The sequence below is a fragment of the Pelodiscus sinensis genome, chromosome 7 (assembly GCF_049634645.1).
Source record: "Pelodiscus sinensis isolate JC-2024 chromosome 7, ASM4963464v1, whole genome shotgun sequence".
NCBI classification, from domain to species: domain Eukaryota; kingdom Metazoa; phylum Chordata; order Testudines; family Trionychidae; genus Pelodiscus; species Pelodiscus sinensis.
In genome coordinates this window covers 32,209,721-32,227,384 of record NC_134717.1, presented here as the reverse complement: position 1 = coordinate 32,227,384, position 17,664 = coordinate 32,209,721, and the positions used below count along the sequence as shown (strand labels likewise).

The 17,664-nt window shown below is 45.9% G+C and overlaps 1 protein-coding gene across 9 annotated transcripts in view; it reads right to left on the bottom strand.

The window, feature by feature from the left end:
* The window catches only part of PKP4 (plakophilin 4), a 243,491-nt gene that overhangs the window by 131,949 nt on the left and 93,878 nt on the right, over positions 1 to 17,664 (bottom strand). The window lies entirely within an intron of this gene.

The window sequence follows — 17,664 nt, the reverse complement described above, 5'->3', positions numbered from 1 at the left end:
GCACATAGGCCCTGGCCATGGTTATCGGCAAAGCCTGTATGTCCCGGACAGCTGACCTGATTACCAGGAAGCAGGATCTGGGGAGGGAGACCTTGGCCATTGTCAAGTCCAGGTTGGCGCCCACAAACTCTATCGCTGGGGAAGGCACCAAGGTCGATTTGGACACATTTAGAAGCATGAGTTCTTGAACCAAAGTGATGTATACCCACACTTGGTTGGCAAAGCGCCCTCATAAAAGCCAGTCATCCAGATATGGGAACACCTGGATGCCTCATTTTCTCAGAGCAACGGCGACAATGGCCATGCACTTCACGAAGACCTGGAGGCCATAGAAAGCCCTAAGGGCCATAAACAGATAGTGGTCCCTGCCCACCGTAATGTGGAGGAACCGACTCAGGTGGTAGGGCACAATGGAAACATGAAAGTAGACATCTTTTAGATTGAGGGCAGCGTACCAGTATCTGGGGAGGGAATGATGAATGCCAGAGTCACTATCTTGAATTTGGTCTTGACGATGAAGGCGTTGAAATCCTTGAGGTCCAGGATGGGACAAAACCCACTCTTGGCTTTGGAGACCAGGAAATACCGGGAATAAAAGCACCTGCCCAACACCCCAGGGGGAACTGCCTCTGCGGCCCCCAGGGTAAGGAGCTGAAGCACATCCTCCTGAAGGAGAAGCCCATGCGAGGGGTCCCTGAAGAGGGACAGGGAAGGGGGATGGAAGAGAATGACATATCCTCTTCCTACCATTTCTAGGACCCAATGGTCCAAGGTAATGAACTCCAAGGCCTGGTAGAAAGGGAACAGGCAGTCCCGGAAAGGAGGGGGAGGGGACGAGAATGGTAGGCTATCCTTGGGTGTACCCTCAAAACCTTTGACAGGAGCCGCAGGACTTACTTGGCAGGCCTTGACTGATCCTGGGCTGGCCGGGGCCGGCGTCTGCCACAGGGTCCTCGGTCTCTGAAGGCAGTGGGGAGATTTGGCCTGGCAGAAGTGATTGCCCTGATGTAGGCGACTGAGTCAGTGGGATTGCTGAAGGAGGTGCCCTAGACCCAGAGAAGACCAACTCCCATCTAGAGGGGCCTGCATCATGTCTCTGGTGGTAGGCCCATGGGGTCAAAATGACCTGGTGCCTGTAGGGGCCAGGACTGCTGTATTACTGGTACTGGGATTGGCTGCACTCATTGATGCTGTTGCTGATGAGCGGATGTACTCCTGTGCCGTGATCAATGGTGGGAGTAGGACCAGTGCCGGGACCAGGACCGGGACCTTGATCCCCTGGATGAGGATGTGGACTCCGCCTCTGAGTTGGTTGAATACGCGAAGGCCAACCATGGTGGGGTGGAGGTTGACGCAGCCGGTGATCTCACTGGCGATGTGTGCAGAGCCATCGACTACATCTTGCCCTGGGTGCTGACAGGGAGGAAGAGGCAAGCCCAAGCCCAAGCCCAGACCCAGACCCAGACCTGGTAAGCCCTGAGCGGGGCCCAGCGATTGTGGCAACCAGGGCCACACTTGGTGCCAGTTAAGGCCTTTGCCCCGGTGCTGAGTCTGGTGCCAAGGCATATGCCAGGGTCAAGGTTGCTGCCGGTGCCAGCCCTGTAGGCAGTGCTGTACTTAGAGCCAGAGTGGCGTTGGGTGTCCTAGCCTCCAATCAATGCTGACCAAAGTCCAGATCCTTGCCTGAGGCCAGTGCCATGGTAGGAGAGGGGGACAGTTCAATCAGATCCCTGGCCGCCTTGAAAGCCACCCGGGTCGAGGGCTCTGGAAGTCCCCCATTGGGCTGGCATCCCAGTGCAGACTTAGTCACTTGCCAGACTGAGATGGTCTGGGCTCGATGCCCGATGGTGCTGTGCGCCCCACTTGAGGGCGCACAAAGGGCATGCGCTGTGGGGATGACTTTCCACTGCTAGACCTCCTCTACTTCTGAGGCACCAGGGACTGGGAATGGTGCCATGGTCTGTGTGGTACCGTGGAGGCATGCGAATGGCCTGACATCTCCTGCACTGACGCTGGTGTGCTCTGAGTCGCCGGTGCTGGGTCAGATGCTGATGCCGGTCGTAAAGCCACCTCCATTAGAATGATTTTCAGGCACGACTCTCTCTCCCTCTTTGTGCGTGGCTCGAACACCTTGCAATTTTTACGGGCCTTAGAAAAATGGGCCTCGCCCAGGCACTTAAGGCAGACAGAATGTGTGTCACCACAGGGCATAGGCCTCTGGCACTTCTCATGGGATTTGAAGCGCGCGGAGCAAGAACTGCGGTTGGTCCTTAGCACAAGAAACGCCACTCAACAACTACTTAAAGAACTGTAACTGTTGAAACTAGAACAAAGAACTTGAACACTGAGTAACTGCTAAAGGACCCTTGCTAGGCAAGAGCAAGAGAAGGTTCCAACGACTGTCATGGGCGGTAAAAAGGGACTGGGGGGGGTGGAGGGCCACCAGGGGTATATATTGGCCAGTATAATGGCACCAGTCAAGGGGGCTCCCCTTCTGGCCCAACAGGTACTGCCAAGGGAAAAATTTCCGACAGACGCATGCACAGTGCATGCACATACCTATATGGAATGGACATGAGCAACCACTCGAAGAAGAATCAACAGTTACAGAGTAATGCACCAGGGTAATGTATGTAGTCTCATACAATAGATTACATTCTAAATTGACAGTAATCATTCAGAAAAGATATATGAGCATCATTCTGTAGTGGTTAATTATAATTCACTATTTGTATTCCCAACAGTGTTTGAAGACCTCAACCAAAATCCAGATTCTACTGGCATTACATAAATCAATGGTACACACTAGGGATGTTAAAATGCATTTATTTGGAAAATTTTAGCAGTTACATATTTACATGTAGAGGTGAGATAGCTCCCTGTGCGTACTAACTCCCTTGGAACCTTCCCTGGTCCCCCACTGCTGCCCTTGTATCAGAGGCAGCAGGGCAGGGGGAGGCAGAAGCCAATGCTTGTGGGTAGCCAGCTTTTAAGATGGAGCTCCATCTTAAAAACTGGCTCCCCATGAGTACCAGCTCCCACCTCTCCCCCACCCCATATTAGCGGTAGCAGAGTAGGGGGCTACCCACAAGCACCAGTTCCTGCCTCTCCACCTCAATATAGAAGCAGCATTGTGTGGGTGGGGGGGGGAGGAGAGGGACGGAGGTTCTTGCATCTAACCATTTCACATCCCCAGTACACAATCTCCCATAAAATATGGTTCCAATATTGTTCATCCTATAATTAAAAATGCATTTGAAATAAAAGGGTCCAGGAGAGACTAAAACGTGAGAAAGATTGGCACATAAAAATACACTGAAAGAATAAGAACTGTTTGTCTTAATGACGCAATATAGAGAAGTGACAAAGGAGCACAAAGAAATCAATGGTATAGGGAAAGATAAATTGGATGCTATTTGTTCTTAATTCAAGAAGAGGATATTCAATGGAACTGAAATTCAAAAGAAACTTTACACGAAACATAGCTAATTTGTGGAATTCAATGTCATAAGATATTACTGAATCCTACAGCTTAGTAGGATTTCAATATTTATTTGAATAATTGGAATATTCAGTTATATCAGCTACAGTAACAAGTTTAAATAAGGTATTATAAATAAAAATAAAATAAAATAAAATAATTCAGACAAGTCATTCCATAATTGCCCACTATAGGTTTTCTGGCATGTTCCTCTGAAACACCTTATTCTGCTAAATGTGAGAGAATACTGAAGTAGATGACCATTTTTTGGAATGAATACGCAAAGTTCTGTATTGCTATTGACTTCTAATAATCTGAACAAATCTGCTTCCTCCTAAGCTTTTTGGATAATTGGAATCTTATTGTAGATCAGCGTGGCCAACCTTACTAGCCCTGTAAGCCACATCTACCAATCTTTAGAAGTTTGAGAGTTGGGAGTTACGCCCCCTTCCTCGTGAAGTCCCGTGCCCTGGCAGAAGCACCATGCAGGGCTTAAGCACTGAGACTCTTCTCCTTGCTAGACAGAAGTCCTTACTGCACCAATCCACTACAAGACAGAGGTCCCAAATCCCCCCTTCCCCCAGTTTGGTATATGGAGAATTGGGTCAGGGAGAGATACATGTGGGTGCTCCACAAGCTGAACTACTTGTCTTTTTTCATTGTATCCCTCTGTTATATAATGGTTATGCCAATTCGCTTTCAGAATATGATCTGAAGAAATGGGTCAGCCCCACAAAAGCTCATCACCTAATAAACTATTTTGTTAGTCTTTAAAGTGCTACGTGACTGCTTTTTTTTTGTTTGTTTTAACAAGATCAGGCTAACATGGCTACCTCTCTGTGATTATTGCTAAAAGAGTGGCATGTGGCCCTGCTATATATGCTTTACAGGCAATCCCCAATTTATGACTGCCCGTATTTACAACCATTTTTTTATGCGAGATAGCTGCTGAACTCTCCCCCCACCAATTTACTTCTTCAGTTCGCATTTACAATGGAGTACAACACAGACTCCATGTGTCATCCCAAAACAGGAAATGCACAAGGTCAGTCAGACTCGCCAGTCTGCAGCTGCTGCTTGAACTGTGCACGTCTCTGCCACATCAGTTATTTTTCTGTATTATTTGAACTATTTAGTTTAGTTTTCCTCCATTTCCACAGTCAATTTTGGTATTTTTAGTATGAAATGGGTTTACAGGAACAGAACCGCCATTTATAGAACATTGTGCCTATGGGAAATAAGGGTTTGCCTTATGACGGCTTGACTTACAACAGTTCTCCAGGAACCAATTAGGTCATAAGTGCGGGGGTCACCTGTAATAGAATTCTTCCATCATGTACAAAAATGTCAACTACGTCCGAAGTTAAAATGGGTAATTTTTTAGTTCCATATGGACTAAAGTTTACTGTGTACTCAGTTCTCCAATGATGTAAATTGTTAAATCTAGCTCTTTTATTTACACATTCTGTGCTGTAACCCGTTATTTAGTGCTAAGTTTTAATATTAATATCAGGATAAATAATTTCAATAATTGTGATTCATCTTTTTTTTTTCTTTGCAAAAAAGCTTATCATAAAAATCAACGTACATGGTTTATATTTAGTGTGGTGGTATGACATAATACATTGAAAATACTATAAGCCATATCAAATAAGACTTTTCCTAAGTCTGAATTATTAAATACCATGCTATTTATATTATTGTTCTGCGTGTACTTCAGTAGGGAACTTTATCCTGAATTAATACAGAAATTAAATAATAATTTAGACAGCTAGAAATATTGAGGAAATCAGAGCAACTGATATGCACAAACACTGTTTTCAGGCAGACACCTTACTGCATGCGCTGGAATGTCCTGTATCAGCTAGGATGGCACAACAAGGTGAATTCAGGAATGCTTTGCATGCAACTGCTTCTCAGATGGAACAAGATTCCCTTGACTTTGCCTTTCAGTCTGTTTGCTCTCACCTATATTGCTCATCACATTGACACATTTTAGAGGTATGATGCCATTTATATACACAGAGCTATTTTATATATGAAGATTAGCTCATGTTTCTTTTAAAGAAATTAACGTTTAATGTTCAATTGATAGCCTATAATATCTCATTGAATTCATCTTGAAAGTTGTTTTTTGTTTTGTTTTTTACAATAAACATGCACATTATATTGTGGAAAAGGAAATTATCTGTTACACAGAGCAGAGCAAACAAACCATTGTAGTAGTTATGAAAACCATTCAGTTTATCATCAAAAGTCTTCATATAGCCATCATATTAGATTGTTAGAGTTAGTGTGAATGCTTTGGTTTAATAGGAACACTGGTGAATTTCCATAAGCATAGATGCCCTACAGGACTTTTAGATACACATTTTTAATTCCAGCTGGTGGGGATCATTGCCATTTGGATTTTATATCCCAGAGGAAATTGGCTTGTGGCAGAAATTGTTTGCAATCAGAATGTCTGTGCAAAGTAATTAAAAATGGTTGCTTGAAGAGCTGTGCTTCAGTAAATTGCTCCAAATAAAATTGTATTTCTAGGTCTCTCTCCCCACCATTCAATATCTGCAAAGTTGATTTGTTCACCACTTTCTGTAGTGTCACAGTGTAGCCAAAGTTTTGGTTTTCTTTTTGTTGAAAGGTTAAATGACACCTTAAGTTGTTATGGTTAACAAAATTTGCATTCAGTACTCACTGCACCATTAAAAAAAGAAAATATTTAATTAGTGTAATAAATTTAAGACTTCATGTTCTGACAGAACTCAATTTTCATTAGTTACATGGAGACAGTAACTAGCAAGGGGAAGATGATGTGCCAGCTACAGGACGCAACAGGTTAATGCAACGAGCCTTCCTCCAGAATAGGCAGCTTGTTTATCTCTTCCTAGTATGCACAGACTTCTCTCCGCATCACAGAATTATCACACAAAGCTGATAGACTTCCCAGGAAAATCCCGGGGCTTTGCAGTAGTAATGCAGGTGAGGAGTGAGGTGCATAGAAAGATGTGTGATTATGAAAAGTTGAACATTTGATCGGCTGCTGCACTGACAGTCTTTAAAGAACAAACAGGTACACAGAAAAGCTTTCTTCCCAATTTACCATTTACACCATGGGTTCCCGAAGTGGGGGACGCAAGGCGACCCAGCCCACCTCTCTCCCCCAAGAAAGAGTCCGGTCTGTCCGTCGGAACACGCTCAACTCAGGCTGGCTGGGGCAGACTTGTAAATGGCCGTTCTGGGTTTTTTGGTTGTTTTTTTTTTTTTTTTTTGCGCTCAGCAAGTTGTGCTGCTGTGTGTGTGTGTGTGTGTGTGTGTGTGTGTGTGTGTGTGTGTGTGTGTGTGTGTGTGTGTGTGTAAGTGTCTCAAAAATCAAAAAGGAGTGTGATGCCGAAAAGTTTGGCAACCACTGGTTTACAATATATTTCGATATTTTATATTACTGATTTACACCACCAAAATAGATCTGAGGCACAACCTCGTACAGATGGCGTGTAAGCTGACAGGAATTCTTCTGTCAGCATAGTAATGCCTCTTCTCCAACTGAGGTTAATAAAGCAGACAAAAGCACACTTCTATTTGCAAGATGCATTTGTACTGGGGGGGGAGAAGTTTAGGGAGTGAGATGGGGCATGGAACATATGATTTTCTCCCACATTCCTAGCCAACACAGATATGGTAACTTCATAGTGTGGGCAAAGAATAAATGTTCTCATTTCTGAGGGTGTCAATGAAAACTGAAGACATTAAGGGCTGGCGTACACTAATGCCACGTCTACATTGCCCCGTCTTGCGCAAGAACATATGCAAATGAGGCATGCCGATGAATATTGCCATGCCTCATTTGCATACTTAAGGAGCCGCCATTTTGTGCTAGGGGCTTTTGTGCAAGAAGGAGCAGTATAGACTGCTCCTTCTTGCGCAAAAAAAACCCCTCTTGCACAAGAGCAGTTCTGCTGATTATTTTTAGACAGAAAGGCTATTGCGCAAAAGCCCCTTTTGCAAAAATGTCAGCTCAAAGTATGCAAATGAGGTGTGGCAATATTCATTGCTGCACCTCATTTGCATATGTTCTTGCACAAGACTGGGCAATGTAGAAGTAGCCTAGGAGTTTAGGTCAAACTTAGTTGCATTAGGTCGAATTTCTAAAGAGTGAGTACACATTGTCAAGGCCGTCCTATCTTCTTAAAGGGCCAATAAAGTTGAATTAGGTACTCCTGTTTTTCCACAAGTAATACTAAAGTTAACCTTGCACGGTTGACTTTGTGGTAGTGCAGATGCAGTGCTGTGAAAGTTGAAGTTCTTGGCCTCCAGTAGATGTCCCACAATGCCCCAAAGTGACTGCTTTGGCCGGGACTTTCAACTCTACTGCTCTCCAGGTGAACAAGCAAGCCCTGGAAAAAACTGAATTTCATTTCCTGTCTGGCCAGCATAGTGAGCAAACTTCAGAGCAGGAAACACACCTGAGCAGCACACTTGGCCCAGGGTTGCAGATGAGCACCAGCACGGAGTGTGCAAAGATATTTGTTCCTGCAGAAGTATGGACAAGTAAATGGAATGCAGATATTTATGACAAGATCAGAAAAGTCATGGAAGAGAAAGGATACGCCAGGGATACATGGCAGTTTCACATGAAAATAAAGGAGCTGAGGTAGTTGTATCCAAAAACACAGGAGGAAAATGAATGGTCTGGATCATCATCACAAAAACACCATTTCTACGAGCAGCTACATGCGATCGGGGGTGGGGGGGGGGAGCCTAACCAGTTTCCTTGCTCAGTCCATGGATTCCTCCCAAAACCCCCTTCTGGCAGCCTCAGGCAGCAGCTTGGAGCACAACATGGCGGAGGAAGTGGAAGAGGAGGAGGAGGAGAGTGGTCAGCAGGTGAGCAGGAAAACATCACGGACAACCAACTTTGGAGACAATCCGCTCTTCCCAGGATGTCTCAAAGCCAGGCACTAACCCCAGGGAGGGCACTTCATAACATTTGTTATGCTACAAGTAGGATAAAGCAATTGGATGTTCTGTAGATGCCATGTGTATACACAGTGGGGAGTCCCCAGAATAGCTTCTTAACTTGTATGGAGACAGAGTGGGAATCCTCCCTCCACATCTCCACAGAGCTCTCAGAGGAACTACTTAATCCTTCTCACAAGGTTTCTAGGGAGGCCTGCCTTATTCCATCCACCATGGTAGGACACTTTTTCATGCCAAACAAGCAGTAAGTGGTCTGGCATCACTGCAGCACTGAGGTCCATGTTTCTGGCCACCATCATTCAGCACGTGCTCCCTATCACTATGTGATTCAGAGAAAACTGGGACCTCACATGGCAACCCGGATGAAATGGGGGAAGCTATTAGCTGTTGCTTCTGCAGTAAATCTCTGTTTGTTAAACCACAGTGAAACATGACTTTGGCCCTTACCCTATCCTGCTGCCATACCTAGATCCCCTGTCTGCATGTTTCTGTGGGATGGAAAAGTTGCACTCTCCTGGCAAACGGGGAATGCTGAACACGTGGACACCACACCTTATCACCACACCCGGACCCTGTCCTGTCCCTTACCATGCCTGTCACCAAACCAAGTCAATCAGCTCCCTTAACTCTGTGGTGTATCTGTTGCATAGTGGCCGCTTCGAAGCATAACTGTGCCCTGTACATAACATATCCCTATAGTCTCTAGATAGGCTGTCTTTTTATGCTAACAGGTTAGATTTAATGCACAACAATGCATCTCCTGTGAAAACTGCCCTTCACTTTTTGTTTTAGTGGGAACAGCAGTGAGCATGCTGCAGACTCTTCAGCTCTCCAGCAGGCACAAATGGATGAGGGATGACACCGAATCATAGAATACTAGAACTGAAAGGGACCTCGAGAGGTCATTGAGTCCAATCCTCATTCTTACGGCAAGACCAAGCACTGTCACTCTAGATCATCCCTGATAAATGTGTAACAACCTGCTCTTTAATATTTCCAGTGATGGAGATTCCACAACCTCCCTAGGCAATTTAATTCAGTGTTTAACCACCCTGATAGTTAGGAAGTATCTCATAATGTCCAACCTAAACCTCCCGTGTGTCAACTCACAGGGGCATGGCCAAACAGGATTACAGCTATGCTTCACAATAGAGTTGATTAGAGATAGTTGCTTTTATTAATCTTACTATGTCACTACTATTACAGAGTTAATACTGCAAAATGGTTACACAGCTATTGCAAAGTGACATATCAATAAGCACAGGCAGAGCAATACATAAGAGAGTAACAGGGACTTAGCAATGCTTATGCCCTTCAGTCTGCAGGGAGTCCCGTTCCTGTCACCTCACACCAGGCCGCAGTGGACGTGGCTCCAGCTGGGGGAATCCAGAGGACCCTCTGAGGTCTAGGTCCCTGGTGAGATTCACCAGGAATGGGACTTCCTACACTAGTTATACTACAGTAGTTTACTGGGTGTGAGCGCACTGGCTCAATGCCACCCTTAACATTCTCATGAGCTGAGCTTGAGGTCAAATTTGCTTACTGCTTAGTAGTTTCCCAGCTCAGGGCATGGATTAAAGCTGATAAAGCCCAGCTGATGTTTACATTTGCAGGGTACAAGGTTACCAGATTGTACAGTTAGGATGGAAACTTCCATTCCGGGGCCCGCTAAGCTGTAGGAGCCACATATGACTTTTTATATGACACCTTGCTGCAGTTTAAGCCCATTTCTTCCTGTCATATCATCAGAGACCAAGGAGAACAATTTTTCTCCCTCCTCATGACACCCTTTTAGATACCCGAAAACCACTATCATGTCCGTTCTCAGTCTTCTCCTTTCTAAACTAAACAAGCCCAATTCTTTCAGTCTTCCTTCATAGCTCATGTTTTCGAAACCTTTAATCATTCTTGTTCCTCTTCCCTGGGCCTTCTCCAATTTCTCCACATCTTTCTTGAAATGTGGTTCCCAAAACTAGACAATACTCTAACTGAGGCCTATTCAGCGCGGAGTAGAGTGGAAGAATGACCTCTCGTGTCTTGCTCACAACAATCCTGTTAATGTAGTCTAGAATCATATTTGCTCTTTTTGCAACAGTGTCATACTGTTGACTCATATGTAGCTTATGGTTCACTATGACCACTAGATCCCTTTCTGCAGTACTCCTTCGTAGATATTTGATTCTCATTCTCTAGGCGTGAAACGGACTGTTCCTTCCTAAGTGGAGTACTTTGCATTTGTCCTCATTAAACTTAATCCTATTTACTTCAGATCGTTTCTCTAGTTTGTCCAGATCATTTTGGATTATGACAGGTTCAAAGAGCAAATGCAATACAACCACTAGGACAGGGAATGCTTTAATGAATAGAGGAATATGCTGCTCCTGGAAATGCAGGATGGAGGAAAACATGCAGTGAACTGGAAGTGAAGAACCAGGAGAGAGCCTTGAGAGAAGAACAGCCTTTTTGCTTCGGGATGTACCATGGCAAATGTGATGAAGCACATGGTAGCCTTCCAGGACTACTACATGCAGAATCACCCCCTCCAGCTGTTGCAGAACCACATTACCTCTTCATCAAGTTCCATAGCTTCCTCTCCCAGGAGCCCTAGAACGCAGGACTGGAGGGAGCCACGGGCAACCTCACATTAAATCTTCAGGAATACATCCCAAAGCAAAACGGCTGTTCTCACAATTGTGACCTGCCCCCGCAAACTTCCATTAACTACTTTTCTGTCCCTGTTTTGTTCCCTAAACAAAAACACATGACTTGTCTCTTTACTGCTTGTGGTAACTGTGGGGGCCAGGGCGGGAATTGATTATTGAATGTAGGGGCACTTTGTTAAGAGCAAATCTGGCCATTTATTTATTGCTCTGGTGTCCAGCTGCTCATAATTATTGGCTAGGCATTGTGCTTCAACCCTTCTACCTTGCTATATAACTTTCCTCTTTACTTTCACAAATATTATGGAGCATACAGCAGCCTGTCACCATAATAGCAATGTTGCATTCACTGAGCTCTAACCTAATCAGAAGACTATGTAACCTTCCCTTTAAATTCCCAAATGCACATTTGACCACTATTCTGCACTTGCTCACCCTGTAGTTGAACGACTCCTTACTGTGCCCTAGGCTGGCTGGGTTGCTATGGATCACTATTAGCATTTCAAAACCTCCAACTGTAATTTTCCCATCTGGGAAGAAAGTTCCAGCTTGTCGCTTTCTTAAGAGGCAGGAATTCCTAAAGATGCATGCATCATGCACCTTTCCCAACCATCCCATGTTGATGATGTTAGTGAAATGGCCCTTGTGATTCACCAAAGCCTGCAGCACCATCGAGAAGTATTCCTTGTGGGTTAGGTGCTCTTTGGCAAGGTTGTTGAGAGCCAAGACAGGGACGTGCCTTCCATCTATTGCCCCACTGTGAGGAGCCCCATCGTTTCAAAGCAATCCACTATATCCTCCACATTTCCCAGAGTCACTACACTCCATAGCAAAAGGGTAATGATTGCCTTGGCTACCTGATTCACAATAGCTCCCATTGTAAGTTTCCCCACTCTGTATCGATTCCCAACAGATTGGTAAGCTGCCTGGCGTTATGAGCTTCCACAAAGCAAATGCCACTTGCTTGTCACCAGGCACCATTGTACTAGGCAGGCTAGCAGTATACGGGCCGTAACAGCTTTAGGTGGCCAGAAGCACCTGTGCACTCGGCATCTTTGTTACCCTCAGAAGTGAGTTATCAGCTAAATTCATCACCATCTGAAAAATGGTGCTTGTATTCAGTACCATTACCCTATACTCAGAGGTGTAGGGAAAGGGGAGTGTGAGTGTGTGTGTGCGTGGAGGGGGGAGGGGGACACCGAGTGGTGCGCATGCTGCTCTTTCAAGCTGCTGACTAAATGCTATTCTGGCTGCCGGCACTGGCTCTCTGCAAAATGAAAGCCAAAGCAGCCAGCTGGGTGGGAGGAGCAGTGCTCTGAAGAGTAAGACTGGGTAAGTTCTTCGTGCCTGGCTGGGAGGGGAGATGGATTTGATTGGGGGAGTACTTCCCTCCCCCCACCGGGGGGGTGTCGGGGTGGGACTAACCGAGCCACTCTGAGTCTGATCTTCTTGCAAGCTGCCAGCTAAGGGCGACTGTGGGCACTGGCTCTTTCCAAAGTGCAAGCCAAAGCAGTCAGCTGATGAGTGGGAGGAGCAGTGCTCTGAAGAAGGGTACGTTCCTCCGTGACTGGCTGGGGGGGCATGGATTTGGGGGAGTGCTCCCCCCTGCACTGGGGGTGCCTTGCTCTGGGTGGAAAAGGGAGGAGTGCATGGGGGGGCTGGTTTTGGGGCAGGGGTGAGGCGAGTATTGGAATGGGGAACACTGTGGGGGGGTCTGGCTCAGAGGAAGGGGGTGAGTGCCTTTGGGATGGGAGGCATTGGGGGGCTGTCTCTGGGGAAGGGATGGTTGTGTTGTACTTAAAAGTACCGCACAGGATCTTTTTTGGGGAAAAGGCAAAATGACACATTTACTGGTAATACACATAGCAGTCAATAGTTATATGCATATAGTACAAAACACACACACACACACACACACACACACACACACGTCTTGTTTTTACCAATAGCTGTTCCATGTAACTGCTGGCCAGATTAGTTAGGTGCGGGAGGATTAGAGCCAGATCAATGCTCCCATGTTTTGACTGCAAGATGCCTAGTGTCTTCCCTCTCATTGCAGAATCATCATATGCATATTCAGTTATTCATCTATGGCACCTTCTTCTGGGTGTTTTTTTTCCTAATGCGCCCCCATTCACCTTCAAAGAGGTACCTTCCAAAAGCAGGCACTTGCTGCTTACTCCCAGGGCATCCATAGGTCCAGCCTTCTTTCAATGAGCCCACTTCACTCAGAGGTCCCATTGTTCTTGAATCTGGCTTCCACCTATCTCCAACCATTCCAAGTGCCCAGAGTTCCTTTTCTTTCATGCCTTATCCATTCACACCTCATTCACTCAACAAGATAATCAGTTTAGTAAAGGGGGGAAGAGAGCTAAAAAGTCTACAAGATACAAGGTTTCTATGTAAAAAGGCTTACTACAAAGTTTCTATGTTCTGAAAAGTTTCTATAAAAGGACAAACTAAAGACTTATTACAAAACTAAAAGGACTTGATACAAAGTTAAACAAAATTAATGAGAAAATGATTAATACAGAGATTGAGATTTACCTATAGTTGCATTGGTATGGAGGGGGCTGAAGTGCCTGTTCTGGGGAAGGGATGTTGTATTGGGATGGGGGTGCCTGGTTCTGGGGTTTGGATGAGTGTATTGGGGCTACTTATTTTTTTAAAATAAAAGATACTTTATAACAAAAGGAAAAACTTAAACAATAATCTGGTAGCACTTTAAAGCCGAATCTACATATTTGTTAGTCATGTCAAACTTGAAGCCCTCTGAGGGCCACACAAATGAAAACTGATAGCTTTCAGGGACACCAAAGAGCATGTACTTCTATAGGGCAGTTGCAATTATTAGTATAGATTATGTTTTATAATATTTTTCAGGTCTTGTTTTAATATAATACAATAATTTGTGTAAAATTATTTGCTCATATAAAATTATTTTTAATTTAAATATAAATTTACGGTACTTTAAAATTTTGTATATGATACATAACTTGTTTTATTGAAATGAAAACAGGTATAGACCATGGTCAATCAAATAGAACAGGTTTTTGTGAAAATTTCAGATACTTTGTAAATCTGAAATTTTGCATAAACATAATTTTGTGCAATTTGAAAAAAATTCACATTTATTGATATCAAATTAATATACATTTTGTGATTTTATTTGGTGTGACGGGTACTAAGGGTGTGACCATTCCCTCCCGCCCGGAGGGGGATTCAGCAGACCCACTGCCTATCTTGAGTCCGGATTTTGGGTCTCTGCCCCTTGGGGCAGATCCCGTGGGTGCGATCTCCCTCCCCCGGGTCGGGAGGAGGGGTTCAGCAAACCCGTGAGTTCCCCTGGGGAAGGGGTTGAGTAGGGTCCCCAGCACTGAAGTCTAGCCCATTTCCGGGTGGGGTTCTGAACACGAATATGGAGTCTGGGTCAGGGTTCTGGCTTACGGGTGGGCCGTGAACCCTAGGGATAGGAGTAGATGGGGGGAAAGGGGACCCGGGCCCGCCCTCTCCTCCGGGTCCCAGCCCAGGGCCCTAAGTGCAGGGTGCGGCACTCCCTTTGCACAGCGGATGGGGGTTATTCCTGAAACCCATCTGCCCACGGGCACCAGAGGCACACCACCCTGGGCTGCTTCTTTCCCCTTCTCCCAGGTACTCGGTCCCGTGGAACCGTCGCAAGGCCTCACTCCCACTTGCTCCGGCTCTGGTCCTCCTGGGCAATCCGGTGGCCCGCGGGTCTCACACTGTTTCCTCCAGCGCAGGGGCAGGTCCCCCCTCTCTTCCCCAGGATGGGGCCGCCGCCTCTGACTATGCCCCCTTCGCCTCTGGCCCTGCCGCTTTTCAAGCGGCCCGGGGGCGGACACCGCGTGACGGGGTCCCGCCCCCTTGGCGTGGTCCCATGTCAGGGCATCGGGCGGCACGATGGAGGCCCCGCCCCCTGTGTCTCCCGGTGCCTGCTGGCTTGTATGTGTCCCCCTGGCCTCCTGCTGGGGACTGCCAGCGTGGCTTGGCCCGGTCTCCCGGGTGACGGGGCCGCGCCGCTTCCCCACTTGTCTCCGGCTCTGCCGAGGCGGAAGCTGGGGTTGTTCCGGCTGGCCACGGCGCCGGCTTGCCTTTCCCGCCACGTTGGGGGGGGGGGGGGGGGGGGGAGTCTCCCTCCCGGCAGTGCGGTCCCGCGCGGGTCCGTCACATTTGGGAATAAATAAAAACCAAAACATTAACAAAATATTCCCCTCCTTTCCCCCAGAGCCAGGCACCCCCATACCAATCCAATCCCCCTCAAGATAGTGCTACTGTGATCTACTAACTGATCTACTAATTGATCCAAGGATCTGTGGCTTAGTAGCGTTTGTGATTTTTTTTCCTCGTGTTCTTATTTTTTTGCTGACTTAGAAATAATAACAGATCCACAGTAACAAATGCCTGGGGGGGGGGGGGGGGGGGGCCACGCAAATTTGAGCTTTGCCCCCGGGCACAAAACATCCTCACTACGCCTTTGCCTATACTCAGTTTCATGCAACTGAGCAATACTTCCTTATTTCCATTATCCCAGATGGGCCATACTTACTCAGGCTGGTGCAAAAGTGGTGCCATGCACATGCACATCAAAGCAGATGCATTAATAAGCATGTCTCATTTAAAATTTTAAGGGAGTAAAGGAAGTGAGTACTGAATTTCAATCCACCAAAAGTACATTCAAATGCTATTCTGCTAAGTAGCTGAATTTCTTTTTGTTGTGAGAAACTCACACCCAAATGCACATCTTGCTCAGCTGCCCCTCCAACAGTAACCCTGGAGAAGGGTGGAGAGGATTTGCTCTTCCTCCACAATCAGGTGCATGTCTCCTTCCTCCAGGTCTTGCGAAGACGCCTTAGTAAGGAAGGTAATTTGGCATGGATCGCATGGGTGCTAGGAATGTTAAAGTTGAGTAACTTCATGAATTCTTATTGATTAGTCGAATTATTCTATAGTCACCAAGGGTGGGGCCAGCAGCCATTGTATCAGAGGCAGTAGCACAGGGTTCCAGGCAGGAGCTGGTCTACTGCAGCGCAGGATAGCAGCAGCCCCTGTCTGCGGGGGCGTCTGAGCTCCTGGTTCCAGCACGAGCTGTAACTGAGCTGGCCTAATACACTTTAAATGCAGAGCAGCCGCAGCAAGGGTAGGTCCTGGACTTGGTGCGAGCTTGGATTGAGCTCTTGCCCAAATATTTCTCCACAGCCTCTTAGGGCAAGAGCAAATGGGACAAATGCTCAGTTATTTGAAAAAAAAGTTGTGATGCCAAGTTTAAAGTGGGACTGTCCCAAACCAAATTGGAGATATGATAACACTAGCATTTCTACACATTAAATATGCTATTACACCAAATTATAACTCAAGTCACTGTTTGAAGAGTACAGAAACACAAAGATGAATTCAACACGAAACATTAATACTTGTTAACAAGATTCTCTGTAGGTGAGTGTTAATTATTAGGTTCATTGTAGCCCAGAAGCCCAGATATAGTCACTTACTGAGAGAGCATGTTAAGAGCCTTAATAATGATTGCTGAATGTAACAGGCTTCAATTTCAAGGGTTCCGAATCACCTAATCTTCAGAAGGATGTGTAATTACCCACACTATCTATAATCAAAAAATTTCTAATTACACAAAAAGTGTACTGAAATTACTACAAGTCTTCTATGCACAGAGTGAATTTTTTTTTACAATGAATGACAATTATTGACACATTGTGCCAAATATACAGTAATATATTTTACAATAACAATATACAATGAATTTTCAGAAACAAAATGCAAAGACACTTTTTAAAAAAAGATTAATTAAACTAGATGACCTTATTCATAAAAAAATATATTGCAACACAACTACTGTACTGTATGTGAATGTGCTATCTAGATTTGTGTTGAAATAGTTTCCTAAATTGGTTGCAAATATTTACAAATAAAAGTATTCCCTGCTGGACAATTCCTGAGACTTATTTGAAAACAGACATTCAGTACAGGTTGAATCTCCGTGATCTGGGAGTCTCTGGTCCAGCACAGAGGCTGCTGGTAACTGGGAGCAGAGCTGAGCTGTGGAGCCCACGGAGCACCAGAGCCCACAGCTGGCCAGGCTGGGAACGTCCAGCCAATTTTGGGGGGGAGGGGAGGGGGTGGAGGGAGCAGAGCTCACAGTGGGCTGGGAAGCTTGTGTGGCTGCCAAAGTCCACAAGGGGAAGAGAGGGAGACTATACAGCCCACAGCTGGTGGGACTTCAAGTGCCGGCAGGGGAGGTACGGCCACGAGCATCCGTAAGGCTGCCACAACCTGTGGGGCTGCAGAGCCCATAAGGCTGCTCCAGCCAGGGGACTGAGGACAATGGTGCCCTGTAGAAAGGCTGCCCCCACCCTGACTTCCAGAACTTCCCTGGTCCAGAAAACTCCCTTGTCTGGGATCAGTCAGATCCTGAGGGAGCTGGACCAGGGAAGTCTAACCTGTAAAGATATTATGCCCTTATCAATTATACCAATAGTTATTAGAACCATTAGCTGACTGATTTGATGCAAATAA